General features: G+C 41.9%; 1 protein-coding gene across 1 annotated transcript in view; it reads right to left on the reverse strand.

Moving 5' to 3' along the window:
• The window catches only part of LOC310767424 (uncharacterized protein), a 270,699-nt gene that overhangs the window by 114,134 nt on the left and 144,281 nt on the right, over nt 1-12,284 (reverse strand). The gene's annotated exons all lie outside the window — the stretch shown is intronic.

Consider the following 12,284-nt stretch of genomic DNA (forward strand, 5'->3'; position numbering starts at 1 on the left):
CTGCAGGGTTACTGGAACCCTTACCCACGCCGGGAAGACCCTGGGAGGTGGTATCCATAGATTTTATGACAGATTTGCCCAAGTCAAGGGGGAAGACAGCAGTCATGGTAGTAGTCGACCTGCTAACAAAAATGTGCCATTTCATCGCTTGCTCGCATGCGGTAACGGCAGAGGAAACAGCCAGGTTGTTTGTGGATCACATCTTCAGGCTGCATGGGGATCCCTCTAGGGTCATCTCAGATCGCGGGAAACAATTTACTTCCCGGTTCTGGAGGAAGCTCATGAGCTTGTTGCAGGTCGAGGTGGGCTTCTCGACGGCGAGACACCCGGAAACCAACGGGCAAGCAGAAAGAGCGAACAGTATACTCCAGCAATACCTACGCTGCTACGTCAGCGAGAGACAGAACGATTGGGTAGAGAAACTAGCGCTGGCTGAATTTGCGTACAATAACGCTGAACATGTGTCCACGGGAATGAGCCCGTTCATGGCCAATTATGGGTGTCTCCCCAGGGCCTTCCCGGGGAGGGGGGAGGAAGGGTGGAGCGTACCTGCGGCAGAGCAGTTTGTGGAAGAAATGGAGGCCTTGCACCAGCAACTTAAGATGAACTTGGAACAGGCCAAGGAAATTTACAAGAGGCAGGCAGACAAGCACCGTCGGGAAGGGGAGACCATACAGGTGGGAGACCAGGTGTGGTTGTCAACCCAAGGGTTACCTTTTAAGGGAGGGTGCAAGAAGTTGCGGCCAAGGCGGCTGGGACCTTTTGAGGTAACACAGCAGGTGAACCCCGTGGCATTCAAGCTCAAGTTGCCGGACAGCATGAAATTACACCCGGTGTTCCATAGGTCCCTACTCTCACCGTACAGGGAGGGGCGGGAATTCCCGGGGAGAGAGGGAGAAGTCACCACACACCCGCAGGTAGAGGAGAGGGAACTCCACAACCAAGCCACGGAAATACTCGATTCAAGATGGCGAGGGCGCCAGGTGGAGTACTTGGTGGCTTGGGAGGGAGAACCCGAGTCAGAAAACACGTGGGTTCCCGCGGAGGCTATCAATGATGGGTATCTTATGGAGGAGTTCCACAGCCTGTTCCCAGATAAACCTAAACCACTAGCGAGATTCTGGGAGGAGCAATTTGGAACCACAGATGATGAAGAGGATTTTGTGGGTTTTCCTGCCTCCGAAGAGGAGGGAGGAGAGGCGTCAGAGGAAGAGGAAGAGGACTGGAAGGGCCACCCCGCGGGAAGAGATCGGAGCGGGTGGGAAGCGGAGTTTGAATCCTCAGAGGATGGCGACAGCTCCTTCCGGGGATTCCCCGCATCGTCGGCCAAGGAAAGGGACGAAGTTGGGTCAAAAGGTCGGGCCGGGGGTGGAGGGGGTCCTGGGGGGGAGGTGGATGTCAGGGAACTGGCATTGGAGCCAGGAGTGGAGGCAAGGCTCCCAAGCGATGCCGGAGAAGGGCCCAGCAGGGAGAGAGGGGACTCATCGGCTGGGGAAGGAAATCAGCATAACACCAGGGATAAAGGGGGGCGGATGGGGGAATCGGAGAGGGGGCTCCAGGACTCTTCGCCGGAGACCAGCGGGGAGAGCACAGGTCCTCCGCTACCCACACCCACCCTGCGCAGAAGACTTACGCGCAGGGAAAGTAGGCGTAGACTTGGCGTCAAAGAACTTCTTTGCTGGAAGAAGTTCAAGAAACACCCACTGATGGATTCTGCTAGTGACTGAAACAGCCACGAAGTGAAGGGCTGTCCAGCCAGGAAAAGGTTTAACCAGGCAACCTCGCCAAGAGTGGCGGCAACTTACGCACGAGCAACCCCATATAACCATTACAGTTTCCCATTCCCAAAGTATGCCATATGCCTTTTTAACAGTTTAGAGTTGTCATCTATAACATCCCTTTGGAATTTGGAAACTGTATAGGCAAATCCTTTTTTATTATCCTCTTTAAAAAATTCATTCAGTTGTCTGTGGTGCAACCAACTCTGAAGATATTTCTTTATTTCGCCATACTCTTTCAATTTCACTTTTCCTTCCTGTTCAATTAATAGTTCTCTATACGTTGGCCATATTCCTTTCTTTGAGGACATTTTGAATGACAATGCTTCAACAGGTGATATCCACCACGGAGTTTTAGGTTCCAATAACTTTATATTTTTCCCAAACCTTTAATAGGGACCTTCTTATTATGTGATTATGGAATCCTTTACGTACCTTTGCTTTCCCATACCATAATTATGCATGCCACCCAAATCTGTTATCATGTCCTTCTAGATCTATTGCCTCTTCTTTTTCTAATTTAATCCAATCCCGAATCCAAGTAAGACATGCTGCTTCATAATAAAGTTTAAAATCTGGAAGGGAAAAGCCTCCCCTTTCTTTTACATCTGTAAGTATTTTATATTTTATTCTTGGCTTTTCCCCACTCCAGATAAATTTTGACATATCTCGCTGCCATTTTCTGAAGCAAGTCTCGGGGAAACTCCAACCCAAAAATATCTCCCTCTCCCCTCATCAGATCAGCCCATTCCCCACAGTCCCATTCCCCACAGTCAACCGGGTAGTCCAGAAAATATTTAAATGCATGTTTCAAAGTCCCTCCAAAATTAAGGACCCCCACAACTCCAGACCCCCCCTGGCCCACTCCAGGTTCAATCTTCAAAAACAGTGGCTTGTGCTCCTGCAGGGTCTCGGCTCTATCCATTTGTGTTGCTTGAGGTTCAACAGCAACCTCCTCCATTGTCTTCTGCATTTGCACTTGCCCTGTCAAAACAGGTTCCTGGGTTGGGTCCTGAGTGGTTTCCTCAATACATTTTTATTCAAATTTTTGTAAATAAACAGATTCTTATAAATGTAAGGTACACAAATAAACATGCTAATAAATCTTACAATATATGTACATATCTTTCATTTACATAGTTTATTATATCCCTTCCCTAAACAAACAAACAAAAAACCTTTGGACTCCCCTCTACCATTTTGGTAAGTATCAAATAAAAATTCTATAATCATGTACTTTGTTTTTAAACTTATATATTAGCTGCTGTTAGCGTTACTCCATCCCCGCTAATATCATCTACAAATTATTTCCAATATATTTCCAATATTTATTCCAGTTTTTATGAAATTCCTGTTCATCTTGATCTCGTATTCTTGCTGTTATCCTGGCAAGCTCTGCATAATTTACCATTTTAAGCTGCCATTCATTTATATTAGGTATAACTTCCGTTTTCCAGTTTTGAGCCAACATAATTCTTGCGGCTGTAGTGGCATAGAGAAATATTATCTTATCTTCTTTTTTGATTTCTTTACCCAGAATTCCTAACAAGAAGGCTTCGGGTCTTTTGGGAAATGTATATTTAAGAATTTTTTTAAGCTCATTATATATTAGTTCCCAAAAACCTTTCACTTTATTGCATGACCACCATAGATGATAGAGATTGCCCTCCGCCTCACCACATTTCCAACAACTTTTGTTCTTTAATCTATACATTTTGGCCAATTTCACCGGTGTATGGTACCACCTATATATCATTTTCCATACGTTTTCCCTCAGTGCCGTACACGCTGTAAACTTTATATTTTTATTCCATAATTCCAGCCATCTTTCAAATTCAATATTATACCCGAAATCTATCGCCCATTTGGTCATTGCCTCCTTCACCTCCTCGTCTTTTGTATACCACTCGAGTAGTATATCATATATTTTAGACAGTATTTTACTCTTGCCTTCAACAACCTCCACATTAAACTTAGATTTTTTATCCTCAAAACCTGCCTTCTTTTTGTCTTCTTTTAGCAAATCATTCACCTGGTGGTATTGCAACCAACCAGTAAGTGAGTCTTTTATTTCTTCATATGGTCTAAGTTTAATACCTTGTTCTGTTTTACTTATGAGATCTTCATAGGTAACATTTTTCTCTTCCATATTAGATTTCTTGATAGTTAACACCTCTGTTGGTGAGATCCACCAGGGGGTCTTCCTTTCCAATAAGTTTTTATTTCTCTCCCATACCTGAAATATTGGTCCCCTGAAAATGTGATTTAGAAAGCCCTTGTGCACCTTCACCTTTTCGTACCATAGGTACGAGTGCCACCCGTACCTATTATCGAAGCCCTCCAGATCCAATATATCTCTATTTTCCAGTCTAATCCAATCTCTTAACCATAGTAGACATGCCGCTTCATAATATATGCTCAAATCCGGTAGAGCAAAGCCCCCTCTTTCCTTTCTATCAACCAATATTTTCATTTTTATTCGTGGTCTTTTTCCCTGCCAAACATACTTCCCCAGGGCTCTCTGCCATTCTTTACATTGTCTTAAACCTTTGAGTACGGGTATAGTTTGAAATAAAAACAGCATTCTGGGGAGAACATTCATTTTCACCACTGCTATCCTCCCCAAGAAGGATAGCCTCATTCTCCCCCAGATTTCAAGATCTTTCTTAATATTCCTCCAAGTGACCTCATAATTGTCTTTATAGAGATTAATGTTCTTTACCGTAATCCACACTCCAAGGTATTTCACTTTCTTAGCTGTCATAAGTCCCGTCCTTTGCTCTAAATCTAACATTTCTTCCTTTGTCAAATTTTTAACCAACATTTTAGTTTTGTTCTTGTTGATCTTAAGTCCTGACACTGCACCAAACTCTTCAGATTTTTTTAAAGCTTCTTTTACACTGTGTTTTGGGTCTTCCAGTGTTAATACAATATCATCGGCAAAAGCTTTTATTTTGTGTTCCTTCTTTCCTACTCTGACTCCTTTAATCTCTGTTGTTTCCCTTAATCTCTTATTGAATATTTCCAATACTATTATAAATAATAAAGGAGACAGAGGACAACCTTGCCTAGTCCCTTTAAATATATCAAAAGATTCTGACATAGTATTATTTATTATGAGTTTTGCCTTTTGTTCATGATAGATTGCTTCGATAGCTTTTCTAAATTTTTCTCCCATCCCCATCATTTCCAAGCTTTTCCTCATGAACCCCCATGAAACATTATCAAATGCCTTTTCGGCATCTATAAATACCAGGGCGGCCTGCTTATCTATTCTCATATCCAGATATTCAATAATATTTATCACATTTCTTACATTGTCCCTCAATTGTCTCCCTGGAAGGAAGCCCGTTTGATCTTTATGAATTCTATTATTTAATACCTTTTTTAATCTTTCTGCCATTACGTCTGCGAACAACTTATAATCGTTGTTTAGTAACGAAATTGGTCTATAATTCTTCAGCTCCAACATATCGACCTCTTTTTTAGGAATTAAAGTAATATATGCTTCCTTCCAGGTGTTCGGGATCCTCCCCTCTTTTAAGATACCATTCATCACTTCGCATAGAATTGGGGATATTTGATCGCTTAATGTCTTATAATACTTAGCCGATAAGCCATCCGGCCCCGGCGCTTTTCCAATTTTCATCCTTTTTATAGCCCTTTTTATCTCTTCTTGTGTAATTGTCTGGTCTAGTAACTCTTTTTCTTCTTTTAAGATCTGTGGCATCTGATGTTCTTGCATAAAGCAGTCTATTTCATGATCTGTTTCTTTGCCTCTTTTGTATAGTTCTTTGTAGTACTTCTGGAAAGTCCTTTTTATTTCTTTTGGTTCTTCTACAATCCTTTCTCCATCCTTTATCTTACTAATCATGTTTTGTTTCCTTCTTTCTCTTATTTGCCATGCCAGGTATTTCCCTATCCTATTGGCTGATTCAAAATTTTTCTGTTTCATCATTTTTATTTTCCATTCAATTTCCTGATTAATTATTACTGAAAATTTGGCTTGTAATATCTTTATGTTTTGTTTTACGTTCTCATCACCGGGATTTATAGTTAATTTTCTTTCATTTTCCATAATCTGAGTTAGAATTTGCTCTTTCTTTTTCTCTTTTTCTTTTCTTAATTGACTGTTTTTCTGGATCAGGAAGCCTCTCATGACTGCCTTTCCTGCATCCCACACTACCTCTAGAGCTGTTTCCCCATTTAAATTCCATTTGAAGTACTCTTCAATTGTTTCCTTAGCTTTAGTTACTATTCTTTGATCGTTGAATAAAAATTCATTCATTCTCCATCTACCTATTCTAGTATCTTTGCCTTTTATCTCCATAGATACCGGATTGTGATCAGAAATAGTTTGTGCTAGAATTTCGCATTTGCTTAAATTCTGCGTCAATTCCTTCGATATCCAAATACTATCTATTCTCCCCCAGCTCTGCTTGGGGTTTGAGAAGAACGTATACTGTTTTGTAGTAGGGTTTTTGAATCTCCAGGCGTCAATTAATCCTATATTGTTAACTAGCTCAAAAAAGGATCGGGGTAGTTTCCCTTCCTTAGTCTCTTCCTTTTTTGTTGACTTGTCCAATTTCGGTGAAACCACACCATTGAAATCACCCATTAATATCATTTTGTGATCCATCCATTCCATTAACTTATTACCTAATTCGAGGAAAAAAGCTGACTTTTTATCATTAGGTGCATATATTCCAACCACAATTATTTTTTCTCCTTGAAACACCATCTGTACTACAATCACTCTCCCTTGATCATCTTTATACAATAACTCAGGATCAAATTTTTCTTTTATATATAGTACCACACCTCTTTTCTTAACCTTATCGGCAGTCACAAAATCCATCCCTAACCTCTTATTACTCAAGATTCTCCTGTGTTTATTTATTACATGAGTCTCTTGTAGACAGATTAGGTCAAGGTTCTTTTTCAATAGCGTGTGAGCAATCTGATTCCTTTTATTTTTATTGTTCAGTCCATTCACGTTCCAAGTCAGAATTTTTAAAGCCATCTATTATAAAGTGTTTATAAATTGTCAAAATCTGTGTGCAAACTACTTTTCCTTGTCTTCTTTCTCTACTTCTTCTCTTTCTTCTGTTAAGTTTACCCCTCTTTCTTCTTCTTCCGACCCCTCCCCCTCGTCCCCTCCCCCTGCCGCTCCTCCGTCTCCTCCCCCTCCCACTATCTTTCCGAAATCCTTCTCGTATCTCCTTTCAAATTTTTCCAGTTCTGAGGTGGTTGACAGTTTGAATCTTTTTTCCTTGAAATAGAATGAAATGCCTTCCGGAAACTCCCATCTATATAGGACCCCGTTTTTCTTCAGCTGACTAGCTAATTTTTTATAAGCATCTCTCCTTCTAAGAAATCTCAAAGGAATCTCTCTAAATATAATAATTGAGTTTCCTTCAATATATAACCTTTTGCTGTAGTTCTGTTTCAATATTTCATTTCTTATGTCCAGCGAGTTGAACATGGCTATCACATCCCCTGGCAATTTTTTCCCTTTAACTTTAGTCGATTTAGATCTTATCCGAAAAATATTTGCTAAAGAGTAATTTATCTCTTCTTCCTTCTTATCTAACCAGATTGCTAACTCTTTGACCATTATAGATCTAATGTCTTCATTTAGATTCTCCGGTATTCCTCTAAATTTCAGATTAGACTGACTTTGTCTCATCTGTGTCATAGCCATGTTATCCAGCAGTTCTTCCTGTATCTTTCCTATCTCTTTAATTTCTATTCTAATCCTGTCCACCTCCTTCTTACTGTCTTTCGTATCTTTTTGCACCCTTTTCATTGAATCCTCAAGTACCTTAGTTTTTGCTGATATATCTTTAACTTTTCCTGTCAGTTCACCCACCACCCTTTCCAATTTCTTGTCTAGAGTGTCTTGTACTTCTAATAGTTTTTTCTCTATATAATGTTCATTATTTTTAAATTCTTTCCTTATTTCGGCCATCAAACTATCATAGTCTTTAATTTCTTTCCCCTCCTTCCCCTCTTCTTGTCTAGATGGCCTTCTTTCAGCCGGCGTTCCCACCCCCTTTTTCATTTTGTATATTTTGTATATTTTATATTCTTCCTTCTTTGGTTCACCCACACAGATTGTTAGCTTTCTCAGTTTCTCCCGTTACTGCCAGCTTTCCTTATATTTCTTCAACAAGGTGTAGCCCGTCCCCCCACCAACAGGAATATCGTAACCAACAAGAGAAGGCAAAATACAAGTAGAAAAAATCAAATTAGAAGCCCAAGGTATGTGAATGACAATACCAACGTCTCTCGAGTACTGCAGAAGGTAGCTTAGTAAGGTATTGAAAGGGGCGATGTGGAAACGCTTCAACGTCCAGGTTCTAAGAATTTTGCCTGGTGCATATATGAAGACACGTGATTAATTCTTTAAAGTCTTATGGGGGGGTATACTATTTGTTAATTGGAGTGTGTCTCTTTAAGACGGGAAAATGGAGATGAAGCAGAGGGAGGAGGATGACGAAGCAGGTATTCCCAAACAGCTCCCTTTTTCTCCTCAGTCTCCTCAGAGGCTTCTTCACTTCTCCAGTCCTTCTGTTGTCACTCAAGTTTTCCCAACCTTTTATTAAGTTGAGTATGTGCCGGTCTCTATCCTTAATTCAAATATGTTTAGCACCAGAACTTAAAATAAAGCGTTGCGTTCTATTCTTAAGTGCTGCGCTCCAGGAAGTTGCCAACAAAGAAAGACGACGAACCGACTATAAACCCCCCACTGTTCGTTGCTATAGTAATCTCCGACCTCGATGCAACAAAGGAATTTCTTTCCCTTCTTTCTAGTCCATTAAGAGATTTCGCTGTTACTTTGCCTCCGACTCTTTCTACTTAATGTCTGAGGTCTTTCCTTCACACCCACTTAGCGGCTACTTTCTTGCCTTCATACTTTTCCACTCCCAGCCTGTCGCTATACTCCATTTTATTCTTACCGCCAGCAGTAGATTCCTTCTCCTTTCACCACATATTTCTTTTAAGCTGGGTTCTTCCGTTAAGTTTCCTTTGGCTTTAACTTGAATATTTTTCGTTGTTTTTTCGATGTTTTCTACGTAATCCTTGGTAGCAGTTTCCCAGCTTTTCTGCTGTTGTTGGAGATCCGCCGCTTTTCACACGGAGCCTGAGGCTTCACAACATGGGGTCTATTGCTTCCCTTTCACGCTGCGGCTCCAGCCCTGTTAAACGACAATAACACAGGCGAGCACACACAGCTTCGCTGGGAGTTTGCCCCCTCAGAATAATCCTCCTGAGGTTTCGGGGTTCACGGAGCCTTCGTGACCCCTCTGGACCTCCAAGTTGTTCGAGACCCCTCCGGAGAGCAGCCTCGCGCTCCTTGTCTGTGACCGCGGCGTCCCGGAAGTCGCTCTCCTGAGTGGTTTCTATATAAGTATTCACTGTTTGTCCAAAATTTTGAATTGCAACAGTCATCAGATTCATCTTCTCATGCATCTGCTCCAGCAAAGTGTTTGTCTTGCAAAAAGCAAGCACCAAAACTTCTTCTATATCCATTTTTGTTCAAGGTCAGAGTCTGGTCTCACGATCCTAATCTCCACAGCTGTGAAATCCCCAGACCGACTCCAGCAACAATTTAACAAGCTCCCTCTAGAGGGAACAATTTCCATTTGTATCCATCTTTTGAAGGCAAGTCCAGCAAAAGAAAGTTACTTCCATTTTTCAAATTTTGTTTCTTTTAAGTGCAAAAGGTAACTTTGGAATCAATTTGTTTCTCTTCTTTAACTATCTGTCAAAAAACATTCCATTCACAGTTGATGGGCTTCCCCAAAGGTTTCTGTCTCTGACACCCCGTTCCCAGGTTTGAGACGGTGGAAATTTATCTTTTTTTACCCTCTCTCCGCAGGCTTAAACAATCAAAATTCTCCCTCTTTTCCCCTGCTTCCAAGAGGGGTTTTGATGGTTAAAAATGAAGGAAATTTAGGTCTTTATATACAACTCTCCAGACTTTGGCTTGCACAATTTTTGCTTCAGTCTATATACAAAAAGCGGAAGGCGGACTTCCTGTTTAGACCTTCCCGCTTCAATGCCAAATTAAAGTGGTTCTTAATCCAATTTTCCGTTCTACTCACGGGTACTTGTTTAGAGTCCAATTGTCCACAGGAAAAAGTCAGCGCTCTCCGGCAACGGCTGTGCGGCTTCACTCCGTAAGAATAGCGGTTGATTCAAGACTCCGTAAGAATAGCGGTCGATTCAAGACCGCGCTGCTCACCCCACGTCGCTTCAGATCCCCGAAAAAGGGGTTTCCCTGCGAGTAGGGGAGGCGCTCCTGGTGTCAGCCGAATCCCACATTCCCAGGCTTCCTTCGCCTGGGATTTTTAAGGGGTCTCCGCCTTCGCCACGGCGGCAAGACCCAATTTTCATGGAGCGGGTTCCTCTGAGTCAGAGGAATTCTGCCATTGCCGATGGCGCTAACCTGGAAGTCCCTATCTTGCTCATCTTGCTTTTCAGGCCAAGGGAGCTGGCATTTGTCCACAGACAGCTTTCTAGGTCATGTGGCGAGCATGACTAAACTGCTTCTGGAGCAATGGGACACGATGACGAGTGCCAGAGAGCATGGAACCACTGTTTACCTTCCCACCACAGTGGTACCAATTTATCTTCTTGCACTGGTGTGCTTTCAAACTGCTAGGTTGGCAGGAGCTGGGACAAAGCTATGGGGAGCTCACCCCATCGTGCAGATTCGAACCACCAACCTTCCGATCGGCAAGCCCTGTGATTTAGACCACAGCGCAACTGGCTTTCCCTGCACTATTCAGACTACTGGTGGGTAATGGCATTTTAAAAATATTACTCTATATAAACTAACAAAACGTATCTGAAACTGGAAATGAAAACCTTCAAAAATGGCAGCTCCCATTTGCCTCCTGAAAGGGAGCAGTCTTTTCTACCACCTCAGCATTTGACCACCTTATCCTTCTACATGTGCAGACCAGGTCCTTTTTGCATCAGCTCTTGTTCTTAAATAATCACTTTCTGTCCTCTCTTCCCAGCCACACACCCCAACCCCCTTATATCAGGTATGTTCACAACAGCCTAACATGAATTATTCCATGCATGCATTTGCCTCAATGTAGTCAAATGGATTTTCATGGATTTAAGTCCTTTTGGCCACAGACTGCTGGCAATATTGACTGACTCCCTCCCCCATCAGGAACTTGCCACACACTCATTCAGTCACACCTCCCTTGCCCCACAAAGAGGCCACAACTGCTGGAAAACATGTTTACTTTTTCACATCTGTCAAATCTTCTATCATCAAAGTGGGAAGGAAAACTCCCAGAGACAAATCCAGAAATGAGCAAATTAACACTCGTTGGCAAGTGTGATCCTGGAGCAAACCAGCCCTCTCTCTTCCTTTTGGTGGTGTTTGCCCTTCCTTAGAGTTCTCTCTTGTCCTACATAATAAAGTGCTTTCAGCTTTGTAAAAGAAAGAAATTAGAGGGTGTTGTTAAAAAGCATCGCAATAAATCAGAGCAGACCAGTTTATTCTACTTAGATCAGTGAAGCATGCATAAGAGAGCCCTTCATCACTGGCGAATTTGCAGAGAGAACAAATGCACATTCTTTGGAAGAAAATGAGAGGAATCTAACATGAGTTTTTGGGCTTAGAGGGGGAAAAGCAAAGTATACACAGTGTTATGGTCTGAACAAACAGTTGTTCTAGCCATATATAGCACAATGAAAAAAAATACTTTTTCATAATTTTTTCATAAAAATTGATAGTCACTGTTGGGTTTGTAGAAGAAAGAGATGAGGAACATTAACGAACAATAATGAAAAAGGCAGATGGCTGCAAATGGCCAATCAGGGCATTGTGACAGAAGGAAAGCCTGACCCCCCCCAAAAAAAATTATTTGAGCACTGGGCAGTAGATCTCTATCTGTAAACATAGTTCTGTCAAAAATCTTGTGGAAGGGAGGAGGGTCTTTTACAGTACTGGAGGTCCCCCAATATAACACCACATAACACCAGTCCTGAAAGACCTACAATGGCTCCCAATACGTTTCCAGGCATCAAATGTCAAGGAAATAAACAACTACAGTATCTGATTTTTAGAAGACATCTGAAGGCAGCCCTGTTTAGGGAAGTTTTTAATGTTTTTAATGTTCTGTTAAAAGCCGCCCAGGGTGGCTGGGGAAACCCAGCCAGATAGACAGGGTAGAAATAAATTATTATTATTATTATTATTATTATTATTATTATTATTATTATTATTACTCTTCCCTGCCTCTTGCTTTGGCCCACTTCCTTCCATCACACTTCCGGAGAAGAGACATGGGTCTGGTGAGTGACTGTCCTATGCACGATCAAGCACTCACCCCCAAAAGCTGCTCAGAGTGGCTTGAGCTTTCCCAGCACATGGAAGTGCAGGTGCACATATCATTCTGAAGCACAGCTGTTGGGAAGAGGTTGGATCCATGCTCCTTCTTAGCCCTTGTGAACCTCCTGTGGCTCTCCAGATGT

Source organism: Podarcis filfolensis, assembly GCF_964270895.1.
Source record: "Podarcis filfolensis genome assembly, chromosome: 7".
In the NCBI taxonomy this organism is placed as follows: domain Eukaryota; kingdom Metazoa; phylum Chordata; class Lepidosauria; order Squamata; family Lacertidae; genus Podarcis; species Podarcis filfolensis.